General features: G+C 43.0%; 1 protein-coding gene and 1 long non-coding RNA gene across 3 annotated transcripts in view; one reads left to right on the top strand and one right to left on the bottom strand.

Moving 5' to 3' along the window:
• Positions 1 to 1,652: 1,652 nt before the first annotated feature.
• On the bottom strand, positions 1,653 to 19,621 carry LOC132539911 (uncharacterized). The gene is made up of 3 exons (XR_009551199.1): positions 19,530 to 19,621; positions 11,995 to 12,091; positions 1,653 to 4,026 (listed from the first exon to the last, which is right to left on the bottom strand). It is a non-coding gene; the product is annotated as an uncharacterized LOC132539911 (long non-coding RNA).
• Positions 19,344 to 19,773, top strand: part of NAPEPLD (N-acyl phosphatidylethanolamine phospholipase D) — a 44,756-nt gene continuing 44,326 nt past the window's right edge. The window contains exon 1 of one of the 2 annotated variants that reach the window (XM_007532685.3): positions 19,344 to 19,400. The gene's annotated coding sequence lies outside the window, so the exon portion shown is untranslated. Of the gene's footprint in view, positions 19,401 to 19,509; positions 19,693 to 19,773 lie in introns of those variants that run through there. The other variant, XM_016192364.2, reaches the window with a different exon arrangement.

Below are 19,773 nucleotides of genomic sequence, written 5' to 3'. Positions count from 1 at the left end.
AAAAAAAAGAAGACAGAGACAGAGAGATACACAGAGGAAAAGATGTGACAGCACCAAAGCTTCCTTTAATGTGGTGGGGGCCAGGCTCAGACTCAGGTCGTGTGCATGGCAAAGCAAGTGCATAACTCAAGTGAGCTATCTTGCTGGCCTCTTATAGACAACTTTTATTAAACCATAGTGGAAATAAGTCTTCTCTTTCCATTTTGTGTATTCAGTTCTACAAAATTCAGCTCTGGGTACATTATGAGAAAAGTTATAGGAGGCTCCCAAGCTGAGTCAGTCTGAATTAGAAATAGATAGAGGAAGGGAAGACAGAGGGGGGGAGAGAAAGATAGACATCTGAAGATCTGCTTCACCGCCTGTGAAGTGAACCCCCTGCAGGTGGGGGGCCAGGGACTTGAACCTGGATCCTTACACTGGTCCTTGCACTTTGTGCCATGTGTGCTTAACCTGCTGCACTACCACCAGACTACCCCAATCATGGATTTTAAAAAAAGACTTTATGTATTTGTTCATGAAGAAGATAGGTGGAGAGGAAGAACCAGATATTAGCCTTGTACATGTGCTATTGGGGATTGAACTCAGGACCTCATGCTTGAGAGTCTGATGCTTTATGCACTACACCACCTCCCAGACCATAGAATCATAATTTGTAATGTGCTCCCTAGTCTTCATTCATTTCTTTAAAAAATTTTTTAAGTTATCTTTTATTTATTTATTGGACAGAGATAGCCAGAAATCGAGAGGGGAAAGAGGTGATAGAGACAGAGAGATACCTGCAACACTGCTTCACCACTTGCAATGATTTTCCCCTGCAGGTGGGGAGCAGGGGCTTGAACCTGGGTCCTTGCACACTATAACATGTGCGCTCAACCAGGTTTGCCACCACCTGGCCCTTTCACTAATTTCTTCAACATGTCAGATGCTTTCATATTTCTTATTTTATTTCATTTCCACAATTTCCATTCCTTCCATTCTTACAAATGATACAACTAAGCTTTGGAGAGTTTAAGTAATCTGAGTAGTAAAGTGATAAAGTCAACATGAGTTGAGTTGAATTACGCCATTATGCTGGTGTAATGATAAATACTTAACTACTGATTGTGGGTGGGGTTGGGGGAAGTAGCTCTGATTTGTAGTGTCTACTGATTTCCATGGAGTAAACATGCTTGTTAAGGTGGATTTCAAGCTGCCAACATATGTCATTAAGCATGTAACTGAGAAAATGCCTTATAAATCTGGCATAACCCCTGACTTATTCACTTTTAAAATGTTTTATTTTATTTATTTATTGGATAGAGCTAGCCAGAAATTGAGAAAAAATGGGAGATAGAAAAGGAGACAGAGAGACACATGCAGCCCTGCTTCACCACTTACAAAGCTTTGTCCCTATAGGTAGAGACTGGAGGCTTGAGCCTGGGTCCTTGCACATGTGCACTTAACCAAGTGTGCCAACATCCTGACCCCAAATCCATACTCTTTTCATCCTATAATATCTTCCTCAGAATTATATTTAGTCTTCAAGAATCAGAGGATGCAATGATAAGACTGGAATTTTAAAAATATTTTTACTTATTTATTATTTGATAGGACAGAGAGAAATTGAGAGGGAAGGGGAGATAGAGAGAGTAAGAGAGACAGGGAGACACCCACAGCCCTGCGTCATCACTCATGAAGCTTTCCTCTTGCAGGTGGGGGCCAGAGGCTTGAATCTGGGTCCTGAGTGAATCAAAATGAGGGCATTCTGTAAAACTGTCGTTCTGTGCCACGGAGAAGAGAGAGAGGAGGTCTGGGGCAAAGAGGGAACACAAATCTTTATTTGCGCTGGCACCTCAGAGTTGGGTGTGAGAGAAACAGTTGGGCTGCGTGGAGGTAGCGAAAATGGCTGCCTCATGCAGTAACCTTTCCTGCGTCTAAACACTGAAGTGGAGTGCTGCAAGAGAGGTGAAGCACCAGCAAGAGAGGTGAAGTGCCGGCAAGAGAGGTGAAGTGCCGGCAAGAGGTGTGAAGCGTCGCAAGAGAGGTGAAGCGCCGGCAAGAGAGAGAGGTGTGGAAGAAGGGCTTTTATAGGAGCAGCTTTTGCGAGAATGGGAAGGGGGAGGAGTAACCATAGCACTCCAGGATAGGATAATAACTCTTGTGAGAATGGGAGGGGGAGAGGAGTAACCAAAGCACTCCAAATATCGCAGGGAAATAGACAATGCCCTGAGGGCACAACATGGCAGAACAGGCACTCCAAGAATGTCCCAACTCTTGCAGGAACTAGCAGTAGCCTGAGGGGACAACATGGCAGATGTGACTGCATCTGCACAATTTCCCAGCATCTCCCCCTTTCCTTTTATCTAATGGCCAGGGCAACAGTCTGTAAAGTCTACGAACTACTCAGGGTCAGTCTATGAAAAACCAGCAACGTGAAGGGAAGGAAGCTGCTGTAAAATTGTCTAAAGTGTCCAAAGGGTATACCAGCAAGTCTGATAGAAGTCTCAGTCCAAAGTAGGCGACTAGGGGGAGAAATGGCAGAGGATGAAATGCTGCATGAGGAAGGTCAGCCACTGGATTTCCGCTTTTCTGTAGAGAGTGAGCTGGAACCGCCAACATGTGACAGGAAAAGCAGAAGCAGGAAAGGCAGACAGGCAATAAAAAAGTTCTGTCCTTGGAGTCTGTGAATCAGGCTCTTCAGATTGCATCAGGTGACATCTAGGGTTTCGGCGGGGGGTGCCATTGTAGTCATGCCATCTAGTGGGTGATGTCAGGGTGTGCAGGGGTCCAGATGTTTTTTTCTGGGAGTCCTGTGGAAGAAAGACAAACAATCTGCTTCTGGTGGTTAGCAGGGCATCTGATTTGAATTTTTTATAGAAAAAGAGGTTTGGTGTCTTAGCCAACTGAGTATTGGGGGATTTATCTTTCTTATTTATTATTATTTTTATTTACTTTTTTAAATATTTATTTTATTTATTTATTTATTCCCTTTTGTTGCCCTTGTTGTTTTTGTTGTAGTTATCGTTTCTAGATAGGACAGAGAGAAATGGAGAGAAGAGGGGAAGACAGAGAGGAGGAGAGAAAGATAGACACCTGCAGACCTGCTTCACTGCCTGTGAAGCGACTCCCCTGCAGGTGGGGAGCCGGGGTTCGAACCGGGATCCTTATGCCGGTCCTTGTGCTTTGCGCCACCTGCGCTTAACCCGCTGTGCTACAGCCCGACTCCCGATTATTTTTATTTGTCATGGTAATCAGCCGTTATCTGGAAGGTCCTGGATGATTCACAGGGAAGAAGAACTTATCTTTTAACAAAGACTCTAAGGTGTAGGGAAGCGGGAACTATCTTTTTTTTAAGTATTTATTTATTTATTTATTTATTGCCTTTTGTCACTCTTGTTGTTTTATTGTTGTAATTATTATTATTGTTGTTATTAATATTGTGGTTGTTGGATAGGACAGAGAAATGGAGAGAGGAAGGGAAGACAGAGAGGAGGAGAGAAAGAGAGACACCTGCAGACCTGCTTCACCGATTGTGAAGAAACCCCCTGCAGATGGGGAGCCAGGGGCCTGAACCAGGATCTTTATGCCAGTCCTTGCACTTTGCACCATGTGTGCTTAACCTGCTGTGCTACCGCCCAACTCCCAGGAACTTATCTTTTAACAAAGACTCTATGGCCATGCCAATAGCAACCTTGAGGGCACATGTGGCTTCCCACATGTCCCCCTATCTTATATCATGTTTTGATGTTTGGCGGACTTTGTTTTGTGGTAGGGTGGACTGTGCCTGTCTTAGGTTGGGGATCAGCCTTCTGTCTTACCTGTCATTGGAACACCTGGTCATTTTTGCCCAGTAGTACCAGGTGCCCTATCTTAGGTTGACTGGATAGCGCTAGTTTCCCCTTTACCCGTCATTGGCTAGCCAGCCCTCTACATGGTGGACGTTCCGATGGAGGGAGGCAAATCCTCTGCAGCAACTCCATATTCTGCCATGTCCAGACTATGATAATGAGCTTGTATAGGTTGCATCTTTATGGCATCAATCTGTTGCTGCAAAAAGGCCATGAACTTGTTAAGAATTATAGAACCTACTGTGAAACAAGCAAGGGTCCCACAACTAAGGGTAGACAGGTAAGGAAGGGGGAATGTATCCATTGGTATGAAGAGGTGGGATCATATCTCAAGTATAAGGGAAGCAGTCAATGGATGTGATGTCCAGGGGAGCAGCCATTTGTCTTTGGGGGTAGTAATGGATGTCTATGGCATGGGTGATGTCATAAAGGGAAACATCTTTAAATTGTTGGCTGACAAAGGTAGGCCTATGGTGGCAAGACAAGATACATCAGTTAAGTCTACAAGAATATGTGAATGTTGTTAATTCACATAGGTTGAATATGGAGGATCTTCTTATACTTTAATACCTTACCATATGAACAGATGATTCTTCATATGAAGGCTTGATAGCTGTAATCACTTACTTGTGAAAAAAATTAAAACTTGTAACAAGTTAGAGGTTTACTATAATTGACACCTCGATGATTATAATTGGTTTAAATATCTTTATGATTTTGTTTGAAGGTCATCTAATGTTACCTCTCGTAGCAAGTCTCTACAGCAGAATCTTCAGACCAATTTTGGTTAAAATATATATTTTGATTTTTTTTTTAACAATTTTTACTTTGGACTATAAACATACTCAGGTTACTTAGTTAATGCATATTAGTGACAATGGTTTTAACATTTAGATTACTCTGAGCAGATGGGTCATACAAAAAATTTGGTCATTCAACACACTCACTCACAAAACACAACTGGCCAATCATAACATAAGACATCCAGAGAAGGGGTAGGAGAGAGGGCTCTGTGAGCCAGATTTTCCAGATTCTGCCATGTCATATTATGGATCCTGGGATGTATCCTGCATCTAGTCCTCTTGTATTATTTCTATTTTTTCAGGGATAGCAGTGCCATCATGCGGGTATTGTCAGACATGGTGGGCAGGAACCCAGACAGGTTTAGAGTAATTATGTGGGAAAATGCATGCAAAACCTCTTCCCATGGTCAATAGAGGTTCAGGCCCTTTCCAAATTTTATCGAGTGGGTCTTTCCACTTGACCTTAATAGCCGGAAGAGTAGATGGTGTTTGCCAGTGAAGAATAATAGGAGGCAGATCCGAGTTATTGTAAATATTAAAGTGATTTAATGTAGTTAAGGCTTTTGCTAGCTGGATATTGGGGGGTACATTCCTCCTTTATCTTTATTTAATTGAGCCTTAAGGGTTTGATGGGCCCTCTCGACAATGCCTTGTCCCTGTGGATTATAGGGAATGTCTGTGGTATGAGTAATGTTCCAGAGGGAACAAAAATCTTTAAATTGTTTGCTGGTAAACACAGGTTTATTGTCAGTTTTCAGTTGAAGAGGTAAGCCCATCACAGCAAAAAAGGAGAGCATATGGCTTATATGCTTTTTAGAGCTTTCTCCCGTCTGAGCTGTTGCCCACATAAATTTAGAAAAGGTATCAATTGAGACAAACACATATTTTTGTTTGCCAAAGTTAGGTATGTGGGTGACATCGATTTGCCAAAGAGCATTAGCTTTTAAGCCTCGGGGGTTAACCCCAAGAGTCTGAATAGCAGGTGTTTTTATGAGACTTGCACAGGAAGAGCATGTAGCAAGGATATGTTTCAACTGTGGTAAAGGAACATCAGGAAATCGAGCTCGAAGGCCTTTAAGATTAACATGGGTTAGGGAATGAAAGTCAGCAGGATCAGAGACAGAGACTAGGAGATGTTGCTTTCGCCTGGCTTCACAGGCAGGTAACAGACGACCAGGGACTCATGGTTGAGCTGTAGGCAGTATCTCTTTATTCATGCAGGACGCAGCACAATCTAAGCCGAGCTAAGCTAAACTAACTACTACAAACAATCTTGTCCTTATAAATATACTAGCCCAGTAGGGTGGGAACAGGATGCGATGCAGAGAGGGTGGAGAGAAAAGTGACTGGTGAAAATCAGGGTATAACAAGGAGAGGGGGCGGAGCAGGCAAGAATTCTACCACTGAACCACCAATGCCCTGGAGGGAGGGTGGTGCTTGTTGTCAGCAGTTATGTAAATAGAATGAAGTGGTTATGTAAATAGAATAGTGTTAAGCAGGGGGGATTAAACTAATGAAACAGAAGGGGTTTTTAGAAGCATACCAACAAGGAGAGTTCCTGTGGAGGCAAGGCGGTCAGCTGCAGCATTCCCTTCAGACAGGGAACCAGGAAGAGGGCTGTGGGAATGAAGCTGTTGAATATACAGTGGTTGGGTTCGAGAAAAGAGCATAGAGGTGATTTGAATCAAGAGAGGGGAAAGTGGGTTGTCATCAATTCTCACATAAGAACAAGCAAGCCATGAAAGTAAGTTAACAGTATACACACTGTCAGAAAAAAGGTTGAAGGATTCTGGTACAGCTTTTAATGCAAGGAAAACAGCATAAAGTTCTTTGTACTGAGGGGAATTCTCAGGAAGCTCAGTAAAAAGAGGTTTAGGGGATTGTTTGTCTGGGTAATATATAAGGGCAGTAGCTCCCTTTTTCCCACCATCAGTGAAGACTGTAGGAGCAGAGGGAATGGGATCCCGAGAGAAAAATTTAGGTGCTAGTAGAGGCAAAAGAGGTAAAGAAGCTATCAATTTATTAGAAGGAAAATGGTTATCTATTTGTCCTGGAAACCCCACAAAGCTTATGACAAAGCAGGAATGATGGTGTATGAGCCACTCTGTATCTGTGAGAGAAAAGGGAAGAATAATTAAATCCGGTTCTTTCCCTAAGACCTGCACAGACCTATTTCTTCCTTGTCGAACCATGAATGCTAATGTGTCTATCTCAGTGAGGAGTCTGGAGCTCCGCCTCCTGGCGTGTGAAGCCACTCGAGAACCCCATGGTTCTGCCACAATGCCCCTACTACTGTGGGGGTGGAGTTAAAGATTTGAAGGTTTACCGGAGAGGAGGGGGAGAATCGAACAAGGTGCATGTCCTGGAGGGCCTGGTTAACCCTTTCCAGTGCCAAGGAGGCCTCAGGAGTTAACCTATGTTTTGAGGAGGGCTGTTTGTTTCCTTTTAACAGGTCAAACAGTGGTTGGAGGCAGCTTGTAGGCAGATAAAGATACTGCCTAAGCCAATTTAAATTTCCAAGAAAACTTTGTAAAGAAGCAAGAGTGAGGTTAGAAGGAAAAGTAACACTAGGTTTTAAGGGACGAATTTGCATTAGAGAAATCTCTGAACCTAAGAAAGATATTGGAGGAATTAGCTGTATCTTCTCAGGAGCTACATTAAGGCCACTTTTCTTTAATGCAGGAATGAGAAAATCACATAGGGCACAGAGATCTGTATCTAATTTTCCCCATATTAAGACGTCATCCATGTAGTAAAAAACATTAAGGCCCTTATGAATATATGGAAAAAGGGCAGATTTAACAGCCTCTTGACAAACTGTAGGACTATTGGCCATGCCCTGGGGCAGCACCACCCATTCAAATCTATCGGCAGGGTTGTTATTAATAGAAGGGACAGAGAAGGCAAAACGTTTACAATCTTTCGGATGCAAGGGAATAGAGAAAAAGCAATCTTGTATATCAATAGCTATGATTGGAATTCCCGTGGGAATTGCAGAAGCAAGAGGCAAAGCCCTTTGGGGGAAGCCCCAGACCTGCATGGTTTTATTTACTGCATGGAGATCTTGGAGAAGATGGCATTTTCCTGAGCGCTTTTTAATCACAAATTCAGGAGTATTCCATGGGCTTCGAGAATGACGAATGTGTCCCAAGGACAACTGCTCTCGGACGAGCTCTTTTAAAATTTCTAGCTTATCCCTAGGCAGAGGCCACTGTTCCACGCAGACAGGCTCATTAGAAAGCCAGTCTAAGCAGGGAGTTTGGTTACGAACAGTGGCAGTTAGTATTGGGGGTGCTGATTAGATCTAGTCTCGCAGGAGCGGGTGTTACGCTCTGCAGAGGCATCTGTGGATACCCTAACATCAAGACATTCTAGAAGATCCCTGTCCAATAGGTTGGTGCTAATATCAGCTACCAATGGGTGGAAGTGCCCAGTAGAACCTTCCGGGTCTTCCCACATGAGCGAATCTCATGTGAGAAAGGATTGGGTCACCCCTCCAACTCCGTGTATACGGGGTCCCGGGAGGAGTTCCCAATTTTGGGGAACCTCTGCTTGCCTTAAAATCGTCTTTTCTGCCCCCATGTCAATCAAACATTTAAAAGGAATATTGCCAATCCTTACTGTCATAGTAGGGTGACCGCGTTCTAAAACAGGAGTGATCCACAAAATCTCGGGCCCCGAATTTGTACCATTCAGGGGTGTGCCATCTTTATGAAATTTGGACCAACAATCTCTCTTCCAATGAAAACCTTTCTGACATCTAGGACAAGGTGTTCGTGGCTTCTGGATCCCTGACTGAAGGTGGGGTTGCCCTGACTGCAGGCGTGGTTGCCCTGACTGGAGGCGTGGTTGCAGCTTATCTGGACATTGGTTACACCAATTCCCTTGGCGACCGCACTGAAAGCAGGCCCCATTTTGATTACGTGGGGGTAACTGCATAAACCTGTGTTGTAGCGGGTGCCCCATAAGAGCCTGATGTAAGTTCCTGTGTCCTCTACAAACTTCTTAGAGAACTATCAAATCCTAAGGACTAGACTCCAAGTATAAATGATTTCTTAAGATACCTATGGAAGATGTCTTTGTCGTTCGGCTCCGTGGAGAAGAGAGAGAGGAGGTCCGGAGCGAAGAGGGAACACAAATCTTTATTTGCGCTGGCACCTCAGAGTTGGGTGCAAGAGAAGCAGGTTGGGCCACGTGGAGGTAGCAAAAATGGCTGCCTCACACAGTAACCTTTCCTGCATCTAAACACCAAAGTGAAGCACCGATAAGAGAGAGAGGTGAGGAAGAAGAAGGGCTTTTATAGGAGTAGCTTTCGCGAGAATGGGAAGGGGGAGGAGTAACCATAGCACTCCAGGATAGGATAATAACTCTCGTGAGAATGGGAGGGGGGAGGAGTAACCAAAGCACTCCAAATATCGTGAGGAAATAGACAATGCCCTGAGGGCACAACATGGCAGAACAGGCACTCCAAGAATGTCCCAACTCTCGCGGGAACTAGCAGTAGCCTGAGGGGACAACATGGCAGATGTGACTGCATCTGCACAAGTTCCCAGCATAAAACCTAAACTCACTATGGTTTTAGTGGAAATTCTCACAAGTCCTTTTCTTTCCATAGAAGATTTTTGTTGTAGAATACTATATAGCTCTTATAAAAAAGACAAAAAAAAAGAGGGACCAGGAGATAACTTATCCAGTAGAACACACACATTTATTATGCACAAAGATCGGGTATTGAGCCCCTAGTCAACCAACATATGGGAGGACCACACAAAAGGAGAAGCTTCATGAGTGGTGTAGCAGTGCTATGGTGTTTCTCTTTCTTTGTCTCTATTTCCCTTTTTTTAAATTATTTTATTTTATTTTATTTTTATTATTTTTATTTTTTAACCAAAAGCACTGTTCAGCTCTGGCTTATGGTGGTGCAGGGGATTGAACCTGGGACTTTGGAGCCTCAGGCATGAGAGTCTGTTTGCATAACCATTATGCTATCTACCCTATGCCCTGTTTTTTTTTTTCTCTTTGTTTTTCACACTCCATCTAAAAAAAAAAGTCCACCAAGAGAGATGGAATCAAGTAGGCTTGAAGCTCCAGTGAAAATTCTGGATGATATATATGTGTGTGTGTGTGTGTGTGTGTGTGTGTGTCTGTGTGTGTCTGTGTCTGTGTGTGTATTAGGAGGTGGCACAGTGGACAAAGTATTTGACTTACAAATGTGGAATCTGAGTTCAATTCCCACAGTATATGTGCCAGAGTGATGCTCTGATTCTCTCTTTACTTACATCAAACAAACATACAAGAATAAATAAAATCTAGTCCAGTCAAAGTTTCATCTTAATAATGGCACATATGGGGGCCAAATGGTGGTGCATTTGGTTGAGTGCACATGTTACAATAATGGCACATATATGACCTATCTGGGCAGAAAATGGTGGAAAAGGACCAAGATGGGGAGCACAAAGTGACACCTCAGGGACAGAGAGATCTGGACAGAATCGCCGGACAGGTGGCAGCTGCCAACAAGAAGTATTAGAACAAATTATGCTGGGTTAATAAATTGCCTCATTCATAAAGAAAGAAAGAAAGGAAACAAGGTAAAGGGTTGGGGTATAGCATAATGGTTATGCAGAGAGACTTTCATGCCTGAAGCCCTCAAATCCCAGGTTCAATCCCCCACACTGCCATAAGCCAGAGCTGAGCAGTGACCAGGTTAAAAAAAGAAAAAGATCCCAGCCTAATCAATGCAACAAGCACCACCTCAGCATGCTTCACTTCAGACTGTGTCCAGAGATTTCAGGTGTGGAATGACAACCCCTCAGCTTCATTACTCGGTGAGACCTTTCCTTTCATAGGATTCTCTAATTTATTCCAGGCAGTTCACTTCCTTAACAAAGTCCCAAAACCTAGATATAGACCAGTCCCATGAGATAGAGCCTATGTTCACACATATCCATAAACTAGGGCAAAATATATACCTGAAAGCAGAAGTACACAATTGTGGGGCTATGTGTAAGCTTGATAGAGCTTAGGGAAAACTGCCCCCATCCTTGGATGGAGGTCTGGGAAAGACACCCCCTTGTTAGTCTCTCTCAACCGAGATGAGCAAAGGGGAAAAAACAGTCTCTCAGACTTAGTTCTTCCCTTTCAGACTCTCAAGCCCACAGAAACCTCACTGCCTCTCCCCATTAACTGTAGGCCACATGGCTGCCTGCCTTAAGGCTCATTCAAAGTTCACATAGTCACCCAGAGTTCACACAATCACCTCACTTTTGATCACTAGAGAAAGCATACTCCATCAAACACCTCTCTGACATCAGTCAGTGAAACTCCAAACTTTATTTCCTTATAGCTTTGATAACTACCATGCTGTTTTATCTTCTCTCTATCTCACCCTGCTGGTTTAACCCTTATGTTTCTCTCAGATACCTTTGGATAATTAAGTTGCTTGCATCATGGAGAATAATTGTCTTGACCTTTATGTATCTCATCAATTCCTGTCATACCAGCCCTCTACCATAGGGGCAAACTGACCGTTAAGAAACCTGTAATTTCTGACATGTTTGAAATATGTTCTTTGTCTGAATTCCTATTTAAGCCTATGTCCATCTGCTATTAAATGAGAGTGTCCCAATTCTCCCCAGTGTCTCTTGTCTGTTTTGCATTGTCTCTTGAATGAGCAAGGGAGAACCGGTCGTTTTACCTTCCTTGCTGGAATTCACCTCACATAAGCTCCAGCACACAATAGTTTGCAGTGAGTACCCCCCAACACTTCATCTACACTATTCCAGCCTTTAGGTCCATGATTGTTCAACAGTTTGTTTGGCTTTGTATGTTAACTCTCTTTTCAGCCCCCAGGTTCCAGATGCCAGCATGATGCCGACCAGACTTCCTTGGACAGACAACCCCACCAATGTGTCCTGGAGCTCCACTACCCCAGAGTCCCACCCTACTAGGGAAAGAGAGAGGCAGGCTGGGAATATGGATTGATCAGTCAATGCCCATCTTCAGCGGGGAAGCAATTACAGAGGCCAGACCTTCCAGCTTCTGCATCCCACAATGACCTTGGATCCATACTCCCAGGGGGATAAAGAATAGGAAAGCTATCAGGGGAGGGGATGGGATACAGGGATCTGGTGGTGGGAATTGTGTAGAGTTGTACCACTCTTGTCCTATGGTTTTGTTAATGTTTCCTTTTTTAAATAAATAAGTTTTAAAAAAAAGAAAAAAAATGAAAACAGGGTAAAAAATAAATACAAGAAAAAAACAAGGTAAATTGCAAATGTGAAATTCTAAAACAACAAATAGGTATGTAGCATAAAATAACAAAGGAACAGGAAGGAAGATAGTTTAACTGGTAGGACACTTACCTTGCCATATGCATGACCTGGATCCAAGACCTGGCAGTACACAGGAATGCCATGACTCTAGGGTACGTTCCAGTGCTGTGGTGACTCTCTGTCCTCTCTTTCATAGAAATGAAAAGAATGGAAAAGTTAGCATGCATGAGGCCCTGAAATGGTCAATTAAGAAAAATAAAGATTGTATTAATTACCATGAGAGAGAAGGAGAAAAAACCAAAGCATCATTCAGAGACGTAATGGCCAGGAATTAAACTCAGAACTTCATGTGGAGGGTCCAACACTTCATCCACTGTGCCACTTCCTAGGCTGCTGTCATTTTTAAATAAATGAACACACAGAGATAACCTGAACCATAAAATATGATCAAAGACACATTGTAAATTAATCAGTCTATCTATTGTGAAAAGTGTGGTTTCATAGGTTGTCTAGGCATGTGGAAATGATAGCCCCATTTCCTTTTCCACTTAAAGGAGGTTTTGTCATTTGTACTTTGTATCAAGAAAGTAGAAGATACATTGGGAGCACTCATGAGTGTGGGGCTGGGTAGGATATTTTTATGTCTGGGAAAGAAAACTGAGTGTAGACAGTTTTATGGGATGTTACTCTGTAGTCTATAAGACAAGGTTGTTAACTAGCTACCATAAAATTCTAAAGTTGTAGCATCTGTCTAGAGGCATGCAAGGCTGTAGAGCTGACAAATTGTGTGTGGCTGCCTGCCATCCGCCCCAGTTAAGAGCTTCTAATCAGCAGATTGCTGTGCAAAGGTAGCTCATGCTGTTAACTGCACTTCGAAAATGACTTTGAAGCAAGGTCAAGAGAGTTTCTAAACTGCGTGTACAATGAGTATCTGAGGATAGCCTTGAATTAAATCATCACAGAAATCAGTCTTTCTTCCTTCTAGGACTCTAGATATCTTGCTGAACCATGAATTTCCTGTTTACTTGTATTATACTGTACCCTTACATATTCCCTACCCATACAAGCTCCAAATGAACTTTTTAGAATTTAGGAAATAATCATGAACAAATTTATTCAGCCCACAGACATGATGTTGTTCAGTGCTAAGTGCAGTCACTGGTGCTAGAGGTATGAATATGGATCAGGAAAAAAAAAGTTATATTGGCCACCAGCCACTTTGAAGGAACTATATAAATTGACTCCTCTTCTTGGCAGCACTTACCATTTTAAAGGCAGCGGTAAAACACAGAACTTAAAAAAAAAATTATCTTTATTTATTTATTGGAGAGGGCCAGAAATCCAGAGGGAAGGGGAAAATAGTGAAGGAGAGTGACAGAAAGACACCTGGAGCACAGCTTCACTAGTTGCAAAGCTTTTTTCCTGAAGGTGGGGACCAGGGGCTCGAACCTGGGTCCTTGTGCATTGTAACATGTGCACTCAACCAGGTGCGCCACTATTTTTTAAATTTTTATTAGTGATTTAATAATGATTAACAAGATTGTAAGTTAACAGGGGTATAATTCCATACAGTCCCCATCACCAGAGATCTGTGACCCATCCTTCCATTGGAAGCTTTGCTTTTCTTTATCCCTCTGGGAGGATAAATGAAAATTCTCTATGGGGTGCTGAAGACGGAAGGTCTGGCTTTTATAATTGCGCTTCTGCTGGACATGGACATTAGCAAGTTAATCCATACCCCGAGCCTGTTTCTATCTTTCCTAGTGGGGAAGGGCTCTGGAGAGGCGAGACTTCTAGACACACTGGTAAGTCAGGATGAAATCATAGTAGTGTCTGCAACTTGGTAGCTGAAAGGCAGTAAGATACAAAGCAGGACTAATTGTTTAATAAACAGGAACCCAAACACAGAAATAGAGCAGATGAAATTAGGAGTTTATGTGTGTGGGGCAAAAGCTAGGAAGTTGGGGATATGTTGTTTATGTTCGGGGCTCCAGCTGGCTGGGCTAGCTTCGCGGCGGTAGACAGAGACTGGGGGATACACGGCTGGGCAGAAAAGCTATCTTTCTTTATTCACGAACAACGATTCATAAACTAACCCAAACCAATCACCACACAGATCTGTCCTGCATCCTTCTCCTCCGGGGGCCGCAGCAAAGACTCTCGAAATCTGTAGGGGTTCCGGGGGCGGGGAGAAGAGGGCCCACGAAACTAGCAGGGGCCATACCACAATCTCCCAGAGGCAGGGGGTGGGGGTGGTGGGGTGTGGGGCTGTGTGTGAGACCAAAACCAATGTGAAGCATACAACAGGGATAGATAGCATAATGGTTATACAAAGAGACTCTCAGGCCTGAGGCTCCAAAGTCCCAGGTTCAATCCCCCTGTACCACCCTAAACCAGAGCTGAGGAGTGCTCTGGTAAAAAGATAAAGGGGAGGGGGGAGAAGCTAGGAAGTCTATTTTAGGTATGTTCCAAGGGACACATGACTTTAGTAATTTTTGCCTGAGCTTGATAGCTAACATGCAGGTGGACTAAAAATATTATCTGCGGAGATGGTGTCAGAGTTGAGAATGGGGGTGGGAGGTTGAGGGGAGATAGCATAATGTTTATGCAAAGAAAGACTTTCATGCCTGAGGCTCCGAAACCCTAGGTTTAATCCTTTACACCACAATAAACCAGAGCTGATCAGCATTATGGTAAAAACAAAAAAACAAGAGTAAACAAGCCAAAAAAAAAAAAAAGTTGACAATAGGCCTAGAAAGCTGTATTAAGTAGCTCCCAAATATGAGGAATGTATGTAAACTTTTTACCTCATCAATTTGTAGGGCCCATATATGTTCATATTTAGCATAGGAGCCTATGTAATCTCTGAATCCTTGTAAGTCTGAGGTCCCAGTCCATGGTCACAGCCATGAACATTCTAGGCTGTACTCAGTGCACAGAACTTTCATGAGAAAGGGCCCAGGTTTGATCACCCACATGACCAATAGCCAGAGCTAAGTGGTGTTCTGATAAAACAAACAAATAACTAGCAAGAAACAACTTAGAAGGCAAATCACATTATGTGCTAAATGCCTAAATTCCTAGTCGTTGCATAAAAGAGAAGAGCAAATAAAATCCAGTTCAGCAAGTGAGGATCTAAAATTAAACCATGGGTAAAATGCAAAGGGTGCAATGTTCATTTTGTTCTGTACTGTGAAGAAGGGCAAACTACGGTTTCTGCCAGGAGTAAGCTAAATTTCTAATACTAAACAGCTTTGCTTTTTTTTTTTTTTCACCAGAGTACTGATCAGCTGTGGTTTAAGGTTGTGCTGGGGATTGAACCTGGGACTTCAGAGCCTCAGGTGTGACAGTTTCTTTGCATAACTATTATCCTATCTGCCCCTGACCTAAACAATTTTGTTTTGTTTTGTTTTAACCAGAGCACTGCTCAGCTCTGGCTTATGGTGGTTCAGGGGACTGAACCTGGGACTTCAGTGCCTCAGGCATGAGAGTCTCTTTGTACAGCCATTATGCTTTCTTTTTTTTTTTCTTTTTTTTTTAATATTTATTTTATTTATTTATTCCCTTTTGTTGCCCTTGTTGTTGTTATTATTGTTGTTGTCGGTGTTGGATAGGACAGAGAGAAATGGAGAGAGGAGGGGAAGACAGAGAGGAGGAGAAAAAGATAGACACCTGCAGACCTGCTTCACCACCTGTGAAGGGATTCCCCTGCAGGTGGGGAGCTGGGGTTTGAACCGGGATCCTTATGCCAGTCCTTGTGCTTTGCGCCACCTGCACTTAACCCGCTGTGCTACAGCCCGACTCCTGCCATTATGCTTTCTACCCCTTCCCAACAGCTTTTCATTGTATAGGAAAACTCAAAACATTAACCTTTAGCAGTCCAGTTAAGTGGAGATTCCAACAATCCATAACATTTATGTAGAATTCTAGAAGTTAAGATACTATTATTATTATTTGCCTACAGGGTTATTGTTGGGGCTCAGTGCTAGAACTATGAACCCATTGCTCCTAGTGGCCATTTTTTCCATTTTATTGGATAGGACAGAGGGAAATTGAGAGAGGATGGGGAGATAGAAAAATAGCCACTTGCAGATCTGCTTCACAGCTTGTGAAGTGTTCCCCCTACAAGTGGGGAGTGAGGGCTTGAACCCAGATACTTGCTCAGGTCTTTGCACTTGACTGGATACACTACTGCCCAGCCCCCTATATTACTATTATTAATATATCACCAATAATATTCTCTATGTTAACACATTTCTACTTAATCTGTTAATACTCATCCCTCATAGATTTCTCTGTCTTATAAAGATATCCTTATCTAAAGCACCCGGTGAATACTTGTCTCTTTATCTTATGTGTATGATGGAGAGAAAATTGTGAATATTTCCGATAGCTTCTTACTTAAACATAATAAAGAAATACAATACACGGACTTAGATAGTATTCTACTTCAATATAACCTAAATACTAATTATTCTTAGGGCTATTAAGGAAAACTTATAAAGGTTTGCACTGACAAACCAATTAAAGTCTACCATCTGCACTGAAATGCATGCGCCAAAAGCTAGAACATAGCTGGTTTTATTCTAGAAAGAAATCACACCCAAAACTTCCTACTAAGTGAAGTAACAGGGATGTAATGATCTGGGACACGATGATCACTAACATTCAAGACATGCACACTCCCACTCCCCAAAAGAATACTTTGGGAGTTGGGAAATTACCGCCCCCCCCTCCTCCTCTTCTTGTCTGTTTTTTTCTTCTCAATGTATAGGTAACATTGAGTCAGGAATTCCTAAATGCTGTGGCATACATTCATAAATGTGGCTTTTTTCCAAGCTGGTGGTCTCAGTATCAAAGCTAAGCAAGCATAATGGAACAGAAGGTGCAGTCACACAGTTACATGACGATATCCTCCTTATATATCCTTCAATCACTTTAAAAAAAAAAATTTATTTATTTATCCCCTTTTGTTGCCCTTGTTGTTTTATTGTTGTAGTTATTATTGTTGTCGTAGTTGTTGGATAGGACAGAGAGAAATGGAGAGAGGTGAGGAAGACAGAGAGGGGGAGAGAAAGATAGACACCTGCAGACCTGCTTCACTGCTTATGAAGTGACTCCCCTGCAGGTGGGGAGTCAGGGCTCGAACCGGGATCCTCATGCTGCTCCTTGTGCTTTGTGCCACCTTGCGCTTAACCTGCTGTGCTACAGCCCGACTCCCCTTCAATCACTTTAAAAGTGATTGAAACAATGAGACTTGCTGTCCACCTAGATTAAGAGTTTTGATAGAGAAGTTTCTCCAGGCACCGAAGATGGGGAAGGACTTGATAGCACCCTATCCCATGCATGAAATAAAGCATTCAGAAGTGGTTTTCTTGAGCAATCTGAAGGAAATGTAGCCCCAAATATTACAGGCATAAAAATACAGGCACCCAGTTGACAGTTGGTCCTTTATGGCTGCCTGCCACCTTTCATGGTGACTATTTCTTGGCTTGTCTATTCGAATAGCTAACTTTTTCTATAATTCTGCTGTTTGTTGATATGATTTCTCAGGTCTTCTGCACATTGCTTGCTAAAATCTACAGCATTAAGCTATTTGTTGTAACTTTCCCTTATGGATATACATTGTATAAAACCATTAGACCAGTCAGAAGGCTTTTTCCAAGCTGGAGTCCTCCTTTTGCCTCCCCCTTTTAGTTTGATTCTTTTTTTTAATTACCTGAAACTTAAAAAAAATATTTATTTATTACTTGATAGAGACAGAGAGAAATTGAGAGGGGAGAAGGAGATAGAAAGGAAGAGAGACAGAGAGACAACTGCAGCCCTGCTTCACCACTCCTGAAGCTTCCACTTTGCAGATGGGGACCAGAGGCTTGAATCCAGATACTTGAGCACTGTAATGTGTGGGCTCAACCAGATGCACCACCACCTGGCCCCTTCAGTTTGATTCTTTAATAAATTTATTTAAAATACAAGTTTATCTTTTTCAATCAATAGGACAATCAGAAATTGGAAGACAGATCGACTATTAAAGGATCGAAGCTAATTGTTTTGTGTGGTAAAGGCATGATTCTAAAACAAATGTCTTTTTAATAATACTTTTATTATTTTTTTAATATTTGTTTTTATTTATTGGATAGAAACAGTCAGAAATCGAGAGGGAAGGGGGAGATAGAGAGGGAGAGAGACAGAGAGCTACCTGCAGCCCTGTTTCACCAATCGTGAAGCTTTCCCCCTGCAGGTAGGGACTGGGGGCTCCAGCCTAGGTCCTTGAGGATTGTAATATAGGCACTCAACCAGGTGAGCCACCACCTCGCCCCTGAAACAAATGTATTTACTCTTAGAGCCGAGCTGAAACAGAAGTGAAGTGTTCTGATGTCTGCGACTTATTCAAATGGTATTAACAAAATGCTGTATCTATTTTCTATATACAATAAAATTTTTCATAATAAGGAGTTGAGGCTAAGGGGAAAAGATTATCTGTTTAAAACTCTCTTACAGATAAAGTTATTAACAGCAGCAGCAGCAATTTAAATTTACTCTTCAGGTTTGTAGTGGTGCGTCTTTTATTTTTGTAGTTACACACCTGGTACCATTGAGAGTGCGCCCCACCCACCTGAAGTCAATTCTTTTTAAAAAAATTATCTATTTATTTATTCCTTTTTGTTGTCCCTTGTCTTTATTGTTGTAGTTATTGATGTCATCGTTGTTGGATAGGACAGAGAGACATGGAGAGAGGAGGGGAGACAAAGAGGGGGAGAGAAAGACAGACACCTGCAGACCTGCTTCACCGTCTGTGAAGCGGCTCCCCTGCAGGTGGGGAGCCGGGGTTCGAACCGGGATTCTTACGCCATCCTTGTGCTTTGCGCCACCTGCGCTTTACCCGCTGAGCTATAGCACGACTCCCTGAAGTCAATTCTTAAACTTACATCAGTAACATTCAGCAACAACTGAAAGCTAGCCTGAGGGGGATAAGCTTCTGCACCTGACAATTTCTTTACTTTTACTTTGGAATTGCAACAGCCTGGCTTGCATTTTCCCAGCAGTTCTGCATTTGGTTTTTTTTTCTTTTTCTAAGAAAATTCTCCACCTGATCCCAACTTCAGCCCCATCCCCGAGTTTCTTTTGACCTATGCACACACCCCATAGTTTTATAGAGAACTCTTTTTTACCTGACTACCCATTGTCTAATTAGATTTCGAGACGTCTATACTTATAGTTCTTGAAACAACTAATTGTATGCTGCAGTGTGAAAAGAAAATCCTAGAAGCAACTTAAAATCTCAATATGAGGCTCTTTCGTCATCACTGCTTTTTTTTTTTTTTTAACAAAGCAAATTTAGATGAGAACTGTATGTACTTCTAGGCTGTGACATCATTTTTAAAAGTCCAATGAATACGCTAAGGCAGTGCTACCATTAATATTCAATGCCTACAGCACATACTTCAAATGACAGTTTAGTTTCCTCCCTGACCAGCTCAGGGCAACACTGGCCAGTAAGTGCTTGTTTCCTGGGGCCACGCAGGCTGGGAGGCCTCCGGCACCCTGTTCAGTTCTAGCAACTGTGGTTGGTTATCAGAGTCCTCTGCCAGGTAGCTTCTGGTCTCAGAAGGGGCCTCGCATACCTGCTGCACGCGGGGTCTGCAGCGGGCTGAGGCGCCCTGCGGCGTCTCCATTACTGCGATGGCCTCGGTGGCGGGGCGGGGGCGGCCATCTTGGGACAGCCTGGAGCGGCGGCCGGCACGGCGCGGACGCGGGCCGGGCTGCCAGAGCCGCAGGTCACAATGAGTAAGTGACCCGGCTACGTGGGGCTGAGCCTAGCCGCGGCCTGAGCTCCGCATGGCTCAGGGGGCCCGCGGAGAGTGTGTG

This window comes from Erinaceus europaeus, chromosome 8 (assembly GCF_950295315.1).
Source record: "Erinaceus europaeus chromosome 8, mEriEur2.1, whole genome shotgun sequence".
In the NCBI taxonomy this organism is placed as follows: Eukaryota; Metazoa; Chordata; class Mammalia; order Eulipotyphla; family Erinaceidae; genus Erinaceus; species Erinaceus europaeus.
This window is presented reverse-complemented; position numbering and strand designations above follow the sequence as displayed.